This window comes from Podarcis gaigeae (genome assembly GCF_964106915.1).
Source record: "Podarcis gaigeae genome assembly, chromosome: 9".
In the NCBI taxonomy this organism is placed as follows: Eukaryota; Metazoa; Chordata; class Lepidosauria; order Squamata; family Lacertidae; genus Podarcis; species Podarcis gaigeae.
The window spans coordinates 69,702,383-69,718,298 of NC_139685.1; the positions used below are offsets into that span (position 1 = coordinate 69,702,383).

At 45.7% G+C, this 15,916-nt stretch overlaps 1 protein-coding gene across 11 annotated transcripts in view; it reads right to left on the bottom strand.

The window, feature by feature from the left end:
- The window catches only part of SEPTIN11 (septin 11), a 104,264-nt gene that overhangs the window by 87,834 nt on the left and 514 nt on the right, over positions 1–15,916 (bottom strand). The window lies entirely within an intron of this gene.

Below are 15,916 nucleotides of genomic sequence, written 5' to 3' on the forward strand. Positions count from 1 at the left end.
AGTGTTTTGTGGCTCCAGACAAACAAGTTTTATGATAGCACAAGTCTTCATGGGCTAAAGCCCAGTTCATCAAATGTGTTAAATGTTACCCATGGATGGTTGGCAAGACTGGTTGGCAGGGTGAATGAGGACAGTGTGGTCAAAGAATGAAATGGTGGAGAAATGGATAGCCTGTGAGAGATCAATTAAATGCATTTGTTTTATTTATTTGCCGATTCTATAAACCACCTTTCACTACACTGTAATTCCAGAGTGGCTTCCAACATGTCACAAAAGTGAACTGCAATACATCAAAACACTAACAGTTTAAAGTAAGTTGATGTAATATAATATCAAACAGAAAACAATAGCAGATGGAACCTCCGGTCTAAAAACCTGACACTGGTTAAAACCAAGACAACTCAACTCATTCAAAGGCCTTGGGAAAGAAGCATTGCGAGCCATCAAAACCATAGTAATCGCCAATAACACAATTGGTATTAAGACTGTTAAAGTTAATTTACACCTGCATTGCTAAAGGAAAGCTATCACACTTCTCGGTAAATTCTAATTCAGCACTATCATGTGGGAGGCTCCCTTTTAAAAGACATGCATCACTCAATACATGAATATAGCATTCTTGACTAGTTGGCCAAGCTGCAGCCTGTATGCCAGGGATAGGAAACCTTGTTGTTCGACTCCATCTCCCATCATCCCAAGCCAATGGGAGATGTAGTTCAGCTACACATGAAGAGCCAACGATTCCTCTTCCCTGTTCCTATGCAAACTGGTCAGCAACTGCTGCATATATATTGGATCCATGTATCCTGGTCAAAAAGAGAGACTCAAAGGATCTCAGGACAGCATAAGTTGTTTTCCATTCATCATGCCCTCACAGCAATCCTGTGAAAGGGTTGGTTGAACTGCTGACTCAAGATTGCCCAATCAGTTCTAAGCCAGGGAGGACTTTTCATGCCAAGTTCCATTGGTCAAGTTCAAATAACAACACTGCTCTGAGTCGGGCTGTAGCTCAGTGGTAGAGCATCTGCATTCAGAAGGTCACAGGTTCAATCCCTGGAATCTCCAGGTAGATAGATAGGATTTCCCAAACTTGGGTCCCCAGCTGTTGTTGAACTACAACTCCCATCATCCCTAGCTAGAAGGACCAGTGACCAGGGGTGATGGGCGTTGTAGTCAACAAAAGAGGTTTAAAGACTGTCTCAAGGCACATCTTAAAAAATGTAGTATAAACACCAACAACTGGGAAACACTGGCCTGTGAGCGCTCCAGTTGAAGAACAGCCTTTACCAAAGGTGTCATGAGCTTTGAAGACACTCGAACTCAGGACGCAAGGGAGAAACATGCTAAGAGGAAGGCATGCTTGGCAAATCCACACCGTGATCAACTCCCGCCTGGAAACCAATGTCCCCACTGTGGAAGGACATGTGGATCCAGAATTGGCCTCCACAGTCACTTACGGACTCATTGTTAAAACCATGTTTATGGAAGACAATCTTACTTGGCTACGAGTGATTGCCAAAGAAGAAGTTCAACAACAGCTGGGGATCCGAGTTTGAGACATGGGACGTAGCCAATACTGAGCTCGATGTGTCATTGGACTGACTCAGTATGAGGAAGTTTCCTATGTGCCTAAAGCAGTCTTGTCTTTACTTTTGCTATCAGTGAGTTGCCCTTGGAGACACACCCCACTTTTTGTGTGTGTGTGTGTGTGTGTGTAAAGGAGGCAAAGCAAAGAAATCTCTAGGTTAGAGCAACTGACCACTGCAGATCTGCACAGGATGTGGTTTACTCATTGCTCAAGAATGAACAACGTCCGTCCACCCCCCGCTTCAAAACTCACACTATTGTTTCTGCTGCAATAACAACACTTTGCAGCAAGAGAGGGGATGCGGTGTGACCACAGTAGCCCATATTTATAGAGAGGGAGCAGGGAGGATGCTGGGAACCTCTAGGAGTTCAGTTCCTCAACAGCAGCAATGCCCAAATTGTGGGCCAGGGTGAAAGAACTGTTACTATGCCACAAGAAATAGAAGTATTTCAAAAGTCCCCAAGAGCTGGATATATAGAGGGGTGTGGCAAAAGGAAGCTATTTGCAGCATCTGTGCATGAGTTCCTGTTCTGGTCTTTCATTCAGCCTCTGCTGGGGTTAAGTAGGCATTTCTGCCTTGAAACTGTAGACACACAGAATTGTAGAGTTGGAATGACCCAGCAGGGTCTCCTAGTCCAACCCCCTGCAAAGCAATTGCCTTCTCAATCTGGCCTGCTGATGGTCTGGAATCAGCATGTTTTTACATGAGTAGAATGTGTCCATGTGTCTGGGTTATTTGTGGGGCTTAGAAATTTGTTCAATTTTTTCCCCAAAATATAGTCCGGCCTACCACATGGTCTGAGGGATGGTGGACCGGCTCATGGCTGAAAAAGGTTGCTCAAGAGTCTCCTCCAGCAGCATTCAATTCTTCAGTATAACAACCACAAAGCCCACTGGACCAGTGAGAGGGCAACATGGCATCTTAGAACCATAGAATCATAGAAGTGTAGAGTTGGAAGGGACCCAATGGTCATCTAGTCCAACCCCCTGCAATGCAGGAATCTCAGCTAAAGCATCTATGACAGAGTCCAACCTCTGCTTAAAAACCTCCAAGGAAGGAGAGTTCACCACCTTCCAAGGTAAACAGTTCCACTAGTTCAGATGTTCCTGAACTACAGCTCCCATCATCCCTGACCATTGACCATGCTGGCTAAGTCTAATGGGAGTTCTGATCCATAACCTCTGGAAGGCACTGCAATAAGTATCCTTGAAATACGGCCTCCTCTCACTAGAGTAAGCAATAATAATATTGGGAGCATGAGCAGTTCTCTAAACACTTTGAAACCAGGAGGCATCTGAGTCAGGTTCTTCAGTCCAGAACAACCCCCGTTCCTTCTGTCAGTGATCTGCCTAATAAAGCTTTCTTCCCAAACATGGTGTCCTCCCGATTTGTTTGGACTCCAGCTCCCATCAGTCCCAGGCAGCACAGCCAATGGTCCAAGGTGGTGGAACTTGTATCACAACAACATATGGATGATACCAAATGGGGAAACACTGCTCTTAAATCTTCACCCTCCAGCTCCTGAGAAAAGCTTTCTTTCTTTCTTTTTTAAAGCAAACTGAAATGAACTCTTCTATCAAATCAAACATTGCAATTGCCATATTGGACGGGAACAAATTTCTGTCTCCAGTCCAAGGCTTAACAGTGGCCAGCCAGAGGCCTCTAGGAAGGTTATGAGCAAGGCACGGTGGAGACAAGTCTCTGGCTTTCTCCCCAGCCTCTGCTACACCCAGTCTTTGAACACAGAGGTCCCACCCAGCCTAGCTGACAGCTCCTGAACAGAATTCCCCTCTAACCCACATTTTAAGACAACTGAGTTGCTGACTGTCACAAATTCCTGTGGCAAACAGTTCCATAAGTTTGATTAATAAAAGTTTGCATGCGGCTAGTCCCAGAATATGAAAACCTACAGAAAAGAAATCAAGACACCTGCCTAAATATTCTGCTAAATAATGCATTCCACTAAAGTGAATGTAATTTAAGATGGTGCAGCAGCAGTTCTGGGATTGTGGCCTGAATCTCTTGGGTTTATTTCATTTTTAAAAACAAGTTCACCAAATGCAGCAAATCTCAGGACCAACCAACTTCCGCCCAGTTGAAAGACTGCAGTAACTGCTTTAGTGAAAGGTCAATGGTTTGGATCCACTCCCAGCTGAACTCTCTGGTGCTTTTCCCTTCTCACCAGCCCTAAGCAAGCAAGGGACATGAGCACAGAAAGCAGGATGAGGAGTTAGTGGCTGGCACATACAGAACAATTATACTGGTAAGTTCAGTTGGGTGTTCTGGCACCATCACAGCAAACTCATACTCAGCATCTGGTCTGCATGCATAAAGTTCCAGATTCAATTCCTGGTATCTCCAGGCCTGCCTAAATTCCTGGAGAGGAGCTGCCAGTCAGTGCAGACAACACAGAGTTAGATGGCTCAATGTTCTGAATGAGGCAGCTTCCCAAGTTGCTGGTTCATATATAGCCAAAAGAGAATCATCCCATCATCCATTTGGATTTGCAGATAGTGTCTCCCTGTAATAACTCCAACTGCTGGGAACTCCATGGCAATAAACTGTGTGCTCCAAGTGGAACAGCAATAGCAATCACTGCCCCCCACTTTTTCCAGTAGCTGAATTTTGAACTTTGAATTTCGACCATGGCGTGCAGACCAGAAGTTGGCGGGAAGTGTCCAAGCAATCTGATCATGAGTCTATAAATCTCATCACTGGCCAATATCCATGTACCACTGGCGAGTGCCTCATGTCACATACCCAGGATTGGGGCCGGCCCTACCATTGGGCAGAGTGAGGTGACTGCCTCAGGTGGAATGCTGGGAGACAGTGGCAACAGCCCCCTGACTAATCCTCCTCAGCCCCAGGCCATTTGCCTTCTGCTGGCGGATATCGCTGTGTATGCCACACGAATTGTCCTGGAACCCACTAAACAAGGCTGCTGCCTCTGCCATGTGTGCTATCCTGTTGCTAGTATCAAAGTGAGAGTCTACTGCCAGTTTAGCTGGTGCCTTGTGCATGGAATAGGGGGTAGGGATGCATCTTGTTCATTGCCTCAGGCAGCAAAATGTCTTGGTCCAGCCTTGCCCAGGACAGAGGTCCAGAGAAGCCCTGTGAGTTGCACACCATATTACACACTCAGCTAGATGTCAGGCATTTAGTGCTGCTGGTCCCAAACTGCAGAACACTCTTCCAGCAGAGATTCAGCATGACATCCTCCTCGCTTCCAACTTCCAGGACCCGTTTTTGTGCTGGCAGACCGATGCAGCTGTTCAAAACTTTCTTGATTATCCAGTCATTTTAATGATGGTTTTGTACTGTGTTGTTTTTAATGGGGCCTTGTTTTAATAAATACACATTGGTGTACGCTTCACTGACAAGTTTAGGAGAGCGCTGTAAGGTGAATGTTTATAAACGAGGAAATAAATAGAAGATCCCTTCTCTTCTGAGCGTTCGTGCCCTGCACTGGACTCATGGGAAGGGAAGGAGAAGGCAAAGGAGACCACACAGCCACAGCACCCCAAGTCTGCAGAACTCGGGAGAGCGAAGTAGCCTGGCTTCTCGCCCTTCCTCTTGGGTGCTTGTTTGCAGGAGGTGAGAGAAGCCAAGACACCCACTGTGCTGCCTGCAAAAGCACTCTGCGAGGCCAGACAAAAAAATGTCCCTCCATCCCACCTAGCTCTGTGCACATGCCACAGGGCCCAAGAGGCGAGGTGTGGACCTGCAGCAATCACAAATAACTGGGTAGTTAGCAGCCAAGCCAATATGTGCAGACACTCCTGCTTCATTCATTTTCCCTTCTTCCCTGTCATCATTTAAACCCATAGTCCGCTAGGCAGCTCAAGCCACAATGGCCAGAATGATGTGAAAGGGGACCTGCCACAATCACAGAGCAGCAAATGAAGCCCCCAAAATGTCTGCTTTTGTTTTTTTTAAATAAAAGCATGTTAGGAAAGAGCAGAGGAAAAAGAAACCAGCTAGGAGAAATTCTAAGAGTTTAGTAAAATGTGTTGGGCAGAGCTTTCAGTGGGTTGAAGGATAAGGATCAACTCAATCTCTATATGTAAGCCTAAGGCAGTGGCCCTCAAACCTTTTTCTCTGGGCCACAGTTTCAGAATAAAAATCTGCTTGCACCGAACCAAATTTTTTATTGCAAGAAATACATTGGAAAACAAAAGGAAACAACTCTTAGCAGTGCCTGGTTCATAACATGGAACACAACTACTTTATAGTATGATCGTGGGGCACCCAGAAAGTATAAAACAACGCAGCTACATAAGAACATGACTCATTCCCAAAATATAACTATAAGCGAGCCTCTTACATATGTACCTTAAGTATGCCTACAAACTCAATGAGAGGTGTGAGCTTGCTTTTGCTGGGTAATCTCAATTATATTAGGTCTGATTTGAGACAAACAAATTCTCATTTCCTCATCAACACAAGACGTTCTCTTTTCTGATCTTTCTTATTTCTCAGAATTGAAAATCCTGGTTGACAACAATATGGGGTGCAGAACTGCAGCCAGTGTTCTTGAAGAGAGGCGAAGATACTGTTTTTCTGGATGTATATATTAAAATATATTTCGATACTATGCTATACTATACTATACTATACTGCACTGAAATGTTTAAACGTTTGATTATCCTTGAATCTTTCTGCCACATTTGTCATCTTCTCCTGCCACACCCTTTGAGAACCACTGGCCTCCGTAGCTCAGAGGCGCGAGAGCTCAATTATTGGAGCCCAGGGCCTGGCGCAACAGTAAAAGCTAACAGCAGCATTTCTAATAATAATAATAATCTAGTACTACCAAATTATTTGCAGATTCACAAGAGGCGGTGTAGGGTTCCAGGTTCCCTGTATGTTCTTTGCCCACCCACTTCCAAAAGAGACCCTCCTGAACCTGCAACTTCTAAAAAGGGAAGGAAAAGAAATTGCAGCGAATGAGGCAAAGAAAACAAAACAGGAAAACAAAACCCACCACATTCCTTCAGGTGCAGGCACTGAGCCAGGAAAATCTTGCTCTGGAGAAGAAAAGGTTTACAAACCAAGGAAGAGACTAAATTGCTGTTGAAATTAAAAGTGTGCTTGTTTGCGAAGAGCCAAGCAGCTCAGAAACTCTCAGCATTTAAAGGGTCTTAGTAATTCAGGCTCTCTGGCATTTCCCCCAGCTTGCGCTAAGGAAGATGTTCAAGAACTTCCCACGCTCCTTGACACTCACACAGCTTCTCTGGGGTTAGCAACTGAAAGAAATCAGCAAAGCCACAGGCTTGCTAGAAACCAGATACCAGCCATTTTATTCTAAAAGGGCAGCATACGTTGCAAGTCCGGTACATATTGGGAGAAAGCTGCTACAGAGCAAGAGTGTTTTTTCCCCCTTTCTTTTTTGCAAGTAAGAACAAAGCATATCATATTCCCAATCTGTGCTCTTTGGTAATAGCCACACAAAAAGATATCGTCTGAAAGAAGGAGAAGCAGCAACTTGTGTACTCAGGAACCAACTAAAATTCTCCATCTAAAAAAAACCAGGCTGCAAGGTTTGATGGAGAACTGAAAATAACTTTCGACCACTGCAACACACGTGTTCATCACCTAAAGACAACAACATGTAAGCTTCTTGCTTCAAAACCATTGTTTTCACCACTATGTGAATTTAAAAATCAATTTTTAAGTTAGTTTTCATCAACTAACATTACTTATGCACACCCGTTCTTAACCTGAGGTACCACTTTAGCTAATGGGGCCTCCCACTGCCGCTGCCGCGCAATTTGTTCTCATCCTGAAGCAAAGTTCTTAACCTGAGGTACTGTTTCTGGGTTAGCGGAGTCTGTAACCTGAAGCGTCTTTAACCTGAAGCATCTGTAACCCAAGGTATTACACCAATTTGCAGCCCTACTAAAAAGTGCTAGTGACGATGCACTATGAGGAATGAAGACCTGTGTAAGGTCAGAATAGAAGTCCCCAGTTTTGCTTAGCATCCAGATGATTTTGGGAAACAAATGAGGAGGGCATGAGGGCAGCTGTTCAACAGTTTTCAACTCTCCTCGCCTTTTGTTTCTTAAGGCAATACTCACTGTATGTGATTATAACACAGGGCATTCCTTACTTATGGCAATGCTCCCTGGTCTTTGGGGAAGAGGGGACAGAAGGCAGGCCCCTTCCCCTCATCCTGTACCAGATCCCCTAAGACCAGAATGAGCAGCTATTCTGGGAGCAAAATTAGACTGCAAAATCTGCAAAGCAGTAGTTTCAGAAACTGCACCCGCTAAAAGGTGGTGCAGTTTTGATTCCTACATTGACATTTCCTCTTACAAGCACTGAACTCAAGGCTCTCGGGAATACAGATGCTGTTATCTGGGTGCACCTATATTGCTGGTTCACACAGGCATGTCCATCCAGCAATGCTAGCATGTATGAACATGCCCTCAAAAGGAAAAACTTCAGGTCACATCGAAAGCTTTCCAAGTCAGTCACTTCACACCTTCAGCACCAAGCCGCCAAGTAATGCATGTCTGAACCAGCCCATGGAATTGCTCTGAGCAAGGGCAATGGAGACTACAGTGGACGCTCATGTTGCGAACGTGATCCGTGCAGGATGCACATTCACAACCCGCAGCATTCGCAGCCCACGTCTGCGCATCCGCAGGTTGCGATTTAGCTCTTCTGCGCATGCGCGACCCCTGAAACCCGGAAGTAACCTGTTCCGGTACTTCCAGGTTTCGGCAGTCCGTAACCCAAAAAAACACAACCTGAAGCAGCAGTAACCTGATGTATAACTGTACTAAAATCAGGACCTTCTCTGCATTGTTGTCACTGCTAATTTGCCACGAATAGGGCTGCCGACTCTTTCTGTGCCTTTTAACTACAAAAAGGCAGAGTATTATAATGGAGGACTCTTACCCAAGAGAAACCCAGGTTCAAATCCTTACTCAGCCAGAGTGGTCACTGAAGAACCTTAGGCTCTGTCTCAGCCTCACCTACCCCATAAGGTTGTTTTGATGCTGCCATGGGAGAGGGATGCTTGGGCAGAAACTATTTCTTCCCATAACCCCCATTGACATTCAGCATGGTAAAATCCAAAGCAGATCAAAGACCTCCAGTGGTTCATCCTCCATGCTCTCAGCCCCTTCCCTGGACTCTGATACCTCCTGGATCCCACCAGCTTCCCCCATCTCACTTGGGCCTTCCCAAGGGTTGCCAGCTCCAACTTGTTGAGAGTTCCTCCCATTACTACTCAGGATCAGACCATGTATGATGCCACCATGGGACTCGTGGCATCTATATGAAAAGACTAAAACATTTGTGGCTTTTTAGTGGATTTCTTTTTAAAGTGGCAGGGACTCAACAGAAGCCTACAGAGTTACTAATGTCCCCTAAGTTGCTTACAAGTACAAAATCAATATGTAACTCAAATACACAACAAAACAATTCCACAAATGGCACACATACAGAGAGGGAGAAGCGGTCAGACATTGTTCTCCCACTCATATAACACTGGAAACCAGCAGCATCCGAAGAAGGCTGTCGGTTCACAATGGGCAAAAGTGCCATTTTCAACAACCGTTGGGACTCTCTGCCACTGGATTAGAGGGGTCTTAGGAAACAGCCACCAGAGAAAATTGGCAATGATGTCTAAACAGAGCAAGCAGGGTCTCCCTCCTCAGCAGAGGGCTGGACTACGTGATATCTGAAGTGCCTCCCTATTCTAAGGTTTTTTTTGTATAATTCTGATGCATACAGCTCAGCAGCAGAGCACATGCCTTGCATGCTGAAAGGCTGGGAGGTGCTCCCTGCTTGAATCCCTGGAGGGCTGCTGCCAGTCAGTGCAGACAATACTAAATCAGATGGGCCAAAGGTCTGGTTCAGTATAAGGCAGCTTCCCGTGTGCATACGTAATGGGGGGGGGGAGGCACGGCCCTCATATCCTGCTTGTGTGTTTCCTAGAGGCATTTAAGTGCCAACAAGTGGCAATAAGATGTGGGATTCCTCTGACTACAAAATTGTAGAAATAGAGAGATATATAGCTGCACCAGCAGCATATCTCTTTTTTCTTGTATCCAAAAATGCAAGAAGGGCTTTTACACTTGCCAGAAGCTCAGCTCCGCCCTCGCCGGTCTTGGAAGGATCCTTTTAAAAAGTCCAATATGACCAGAGAATTTGCGCCTGTCTTTTGGGGGATATAGGAAGCCCTGAACACATGTTTTTTAGATGAGGCACGTAGGGAAACCATTGACCCCCTGCTGGTGAGGCTTGCTGATCTCCCGGTAAAGCAAAAATTCAATCTTCTCCTGTTAGGCAAAGACCACAAGACGACCCCGGTTGTCACCAGATTCTGCGCATAGATCTGTAGGCGCAGACCACCACCACCCCCCCCCCGATTCAATCTAGTTTGCTTAAGAAAATTCCCAAACCCGGATCCACGGGCAACTTTGGGTCATTTCTCTAAGATAGTCTATTTTAAAGTTTTTATGTGTTTATATGCCTATCACAGTTTCAAACTTATAATCCATTCTTGTATATTGTTTGAAATGTTTGTTTTGCTGTTGGGATTGTAGTTCCATTTGTGTTTCTCAAGCTGGTCTCTGACCGTAATAAATTTCATGTTTAAATTTCATGTGGGATTGGATGGAAGCCTCCCCTCTGATGCAGGAGAGCTTTTCTTATAGTCTTATACTAACAGCTTCTGCAAAGCACCTCACTGCTGAAGCAGCTGCTTTGCATAGCCTATTTTTACCTAATTAGCAGCTTGCATGGAACTGGCACACTTTTAAAGGAGGAACTATTGGCAACGGGCAAATCAGGTACTAACAACCGGAGTCTGAATAAACAGCAGTGGTAAGCAAGCTCCTGCTGCCAGTTCCAAATTATTCAAATTATGATGAATTGAACTATAATAAAAATGGGAAGCTCCTCACTTGCCTTCTGGGGACAGTAATCCTTTTGGACCTATTGCATCGCATTCCCAAGAAAATCAGCAGACACATGAGATCTAGAAACTTGTTTATAACATCAGTGGAAGTTGAAGCTCTCAAGATCAGTAATGTGAAGCCAAGGAATGCTTAGGAGGGGGAAAGGAGGGGGGGATAAAATTAGGAGAAGAGGAATGAAAGAAGCAGATACCAGGTGTGAGGGAGAAAGATAGACAATATGGCAAAAATATTAACTGGGTGCCCTGTTGCAGGCTAAGATTAAAGGCAGGTCTTGGGTCTGTAAAGGTAGAAGACTAAAGCTTTAATTAAAAATAGTGAAACTTTTGTCTTCATAGATAGATCCCTGCTGCAGGCTGGAGTCTGCCAGTAGCTGTTCTGTTACAAATGTGGATATACTTTATACTTTAGATAATGTTACTCATACAAGTAGCTAGAGCAAACCACCAAACAGAGTGGTTTGCACGATAACGTTCGCCCTTGTTACTTTATGTGCATTATTTTATAATCAGTGCAGTGTCATTTCCCCCGTACATCTCAGTGGGCAAATTCCGTGACTCACTAATGATATCTTGGTTCTGTTAAATCAAGCCAGACTGATCTTTCTTTCAGTTCCTCTCCCCACATCCTACACACAAGCCAAATGTCCCCCCACCCTCTCTCCATGCCCAACAGTTTTATTAATGATTAACCCAATTAACCTGCTCATCAGAGCAGTAGTACAATAGGCAGATTCCTGCAAAGATATGGAAAGGAAGTGTTAGGTAATAGGCAACTGGACCCCCAGAGTCTATGCAAGGCCACAGTTGCATAGTTGTCAACGTTTCCCTTTTTAAAAGGGAAATTCCCTTATTCCGAATAGGATTCCTCGCAAGAAAAGGGGAAAGTTGACAGCTATGCCGTTTGCTGTCATGCTAAAACAAGAGGGGGAGGGGGGGCCCTCTGTGCCTAAGACTCCATGCTCTCTAGAGACCATCCATTAAATATGTCACACTTCATGGGAAGAATAGAGGAGCTGCAAGAAAAGGATCTGGGATAGGTTGGCAAGGAGGCAAAGTACAACTTGGGTGTGTGTGACCGCTAAAAGGAGTTTTAAAAGTCTGACGTGCTTTTTGAATACAGTAGTTCCCATTTCCAGAGATGTGATGGTTTGCTGGGATGAGTTAATGACATTATACTCTGTACATGCTCAGGGATATCCACCCCCCCCCCTTTCTATTCCACATGCACGGAGAAAAAAAACTCAAGAGAGAAGGTAATCATCAGTGAAGTTTCAGACTCTGGCGTCTCCAGGTGGAGCCGGAAAAGGACCCTGTCTGAAACCCTGCAGAGAGCCACTGCCCATCAGTGTAGACCAGGGGTTGTCAACCTGGTCCTTACCGCCCACTAGTGGGCATTTCAGGATTCTAAGTGGGCGGTAAGGGGTTCTATGGCACCAGCTGAATCCTCCTTCCATGGAGCAATGGTGGGTGGTAAGGAAATTTTACCATCAAGAAAGATGCATTAGTGGGCGGTAGGTATAAAAAGGTTGACTACCCCTGGTGTAGACCATACTAGAGTAGATGGACCAATGGCCTGTCTTGGTATACTTCTAGTCAGTAGACATGACATGCAAGCCGGGCCATTATGAGGATGATAGTTGAGATACTTTAAGCCATTGTTTGATGTAGAAGCTGGAATTTCAGTGCTAAAACTCTCATTGCCGTCCACAACACCAGCTTCACAAACAAGTATACAGATGTTGCTAATGTGTCTGCCCACAAATACATGTCAGTCATATGTGGCACTCCTGTTACCTTGAAAGGAAAGGGAAAACACCATCATTCTCTTCCATCTTACAGAAGCTTGCCTGCTCAATTGCCTGGAGACTATTTCAACTCACCATAGGAGAGTGGCTTTTTCACAAAGCTACTCTCATCTCGTATATCTCACTGCCTCATGCTGTGGCCCCGTGAATCAACCACGCTACCTTTTATTTGGGCTCCCGTGTAGCAGGACCCATTTTGCCCTGGACCCTTTCAGAAAGCAACAAATCCAAACCCAAACTGAAACGTAATTGTTACCAGTCGCACTGAGGAAATGGTGGGAGGAGTGTAATTTTTGTTCATTTAAAATGATAAAAAAAACCATTTACATGAACAATGTGCTTTTAAAAAAAAAAGTGGGGTGGGGCGGGGCATGATGCAATTGCCAAAACACAATGCAGTCTGTTACCCTACTGGAGCCACAAATTGTATTATAAAACGGTAACAGAAACTAAGCAAGGGAGCCAGGTCACATCTTGAATGCAGACACCATTTTTCACATTCTGAAAGTAGCCACACTGAAGTCATTTGCTCACGCGCAACATCTGTTTTACTGGCATGCACTTAAAAAAAAACAACGAACAGGAAAAAGTCAATCAAGTCCCCTTCTCCCTCCCTGCCCCCACCTTCCTCCCCTCCCCACCTCCTCAAGATGTATAAGAGTCCTTTCATATGGTCAGCATTTACTTTCACCAACATCTCTCTAAGTTATAGACATAATAAAAAGGATCTCTGTGTCTCTCTTTCGGTAAGGATCTCTTTATGTGAAGCTGCCTGGCAAGTCTGTGAAACAAAGTTTCCCAGACTGGTTTATCAAAAAAGAAAGAAACCTTACCAAAAAAGTAGGGAGGAGAGACTCCTTCCGAGATCTAATTTCATCCCAACATCTCTCCAGGGTATCCTTCCTATTTTTAATGGCTAAGAAGATCCTCAAGCCTGAATCTTCAACCTTGAAAGGATATGTCCCTTAATATTTTTTTAGCCTCCATTTGTATAAATATTTCGTTCACAACCCCAACGCACACCTATAGGTGTATACAAACTGACACCTTCTCTTATCTGCTTCGGGCTTTTGCCACAGGATGTATGAGAAACCCTTAAGGTGCTATAGGCCTTGCAGAGGTTTCTTGTGGCAAACTACTGCGTCCGATCTAGTTGACATTTCTCAACTCCCCACCTTAACAAAAAACAGAATTGTACAGTGGAGGGGCAGCAGCTGGATGCTTCAGCGTGTGGGAAACTGCTTGAGAAGCCATTAAGAGTCAAACAAATAAACTGAGTCACCAGCATCATTTCTGTGTCCATTCTTTGGGGAACCAGAGAGACAGAGAGAGGACAGAGGGGGTGTTAAGTGAGTTAAAGTTTATACGAATACCAAACTTCTAGTTGCCTCTATTGCTTTTCCACACAGCTCTGCTTCTGATCCCAGAGAATACTGAAACTCTTCGCCCAAGTGATTTTTGGGGGGTGGGGGTGGGGGGAGTTGGGAAAGGAAGGAGAAGGCTAGGTTAAGGCATCTCCATCTAGTGCTCCCTTTACCATTGCTGCTGCCTGAACAGAGGATGTTTGAAAACCTCCCAAGAATGCAGTCCTGAAAGACAGACATCCTACTATATGCAGCCCGTTTGCCTTGCCCTGTTTGAAATGCGGTTAACAGGCCACCAGGATACAATATATACAACCCTATATACCTACAGCTTGTTTCCCTTTCCAGTGTCGACTAAAAGATGAAGTTCTCTAAAAAGCAGTAAATCGGAAACCACACACGGGTGTTGCAAGCCTGCATTCTTTATAGCACTTTAATTTTCTATTCTTGGGTCATGATCTGCAAGGAAAGTCATACCCCAATCTACTAATATAAATACTAGCAACGTACGCACTTGTGGCTTGACTTTTAAAGTGCTCAAGGTGTTCTGCACACTTACAACAACCCTGTAAGGTAGAGCACTACCACTGTCCCCTTGCAGAAGATTAGGAAGCTGCCTTAAACTGAATCAAACCACTGTTCCATCTAGCTCAGTGTTGTGTACACTGGTTGGCAGCAGTCTGCAGGGTTTCCAGCAGGGGTGTTCAGCAGCCCTACTTGGGAGCAGCCAGGGGTTGAACCCAGGATCTTCAGGATGCAGATGCACTGAGCTATGGCCCTGTGACCTTCTGCATGCCCCACAGATGCTCTCCCACGCGACACGCCAAAAGGTTTGCCATGGCAGAGGTGAGATTCCAACTCAGGACTTGCAACTTCATAGAATCACATCTCTCTCTCTCTTTTGTTCTGGGGTGTTGTTGTTGTCCCCAATGAAAGAGGGGGTGGGGGAGAAGATGCAAAAGAAGGTAAGACAAAAAGCCAGAAAGATAGAGAAGGAAAAAGGCAGGCTTTGGGGGGAAGGAAGGATGCCCCATATTTTTTTCTGGTCTATCGTATGAAAAGATTCAAAGTGACAGCTCTAACACCACGCCTTTCTGCATCATGGAAAAGCAAAGAGAGTCTTAGAATCATAGAACTGTAGAGTTGGAAGAGACCACAAGGGATATTTTACCCAAAGTGGGGCTCAAACTCAAGACCCTGAGATCAACAGCAGAGCTGCAACCTACACGGCCACGTCAGAGCAAGCCCCCTGAAAGATGATTCCCCCCCCCCAAGCAGACATGTATAGAATTGCAATCTTACAAATTTGCATATGCTAGTCTTCGCCTAGATGTGCTGACTTGGGCTGGCGGGAGTTGTTGTCCAGCACATCTGGGGGCGGGCACCATGTTGGCGAGGGCTGGTGCATGCCTGCATGTCCTAGATGAATGATGCGCTGGCCTGGAGAGATGTGGTGCTCCGAGAGGTTGTGGGGTTGCAACTGTATATCACCTGGCTGCTCAGCCAGCTAACAAAATCTCACAATGGTTTGGGGAGGCGGCCATCCCGTTATGCTCCCCATGCCTTCCCCACAACACAAACATGTCCCTCGACCCTAGAGGACAACTTTGCCGCCTTCCTTACCCGCAACCTCAGGCACGTTTTGTTTCCTTTATTTTTTTCATCTGAAGCCACACACCTTCCTTCCATTGACACTGATCGCGGGCACCTTTTCAGAATCGCCAGGGAGGGCGGCCTATTCGTGTTTCCGTCTCCACTACCCACTCCCTCCGATTTTCCTCTGGTGTGCCCTATTTTTAGATAAGACAACCAGCTCCATATTTTGCTACCACACACAAACAAACACACCCCTTTCCCAGCTTTCTTTTCTTTCATTCTCTCCCCCCCCCCCGCTCTTTTTTAGAAGCTTGGTACACGGGAAAAGAAACCGGGGTCCGGGCCCTCCTCTTGGCACGTAACGTCTGAACGCGTCCCGTCCCTCGCCAACCCTACCCACCCTCAGCCTCTCACCCCCCCCAGGCGCCCACCTTCGGCGATCCCCTTTGCAATGAATGGAGAAGGAGAGAGATGGAAGAAAGGCGGACGGGCGGGAAGGCGGGGGGAATGCCGCGGACCCCAGGCGGGGTCTCTCTGGCTCGCGTTCCCGGGAAGCAACAAGCGGCCGCCGCCGCCTCGCTCTCCCGCCTCAGCCGCCGGGAAGGGAGGCTTGGGCGCGCTCTTCCCCAT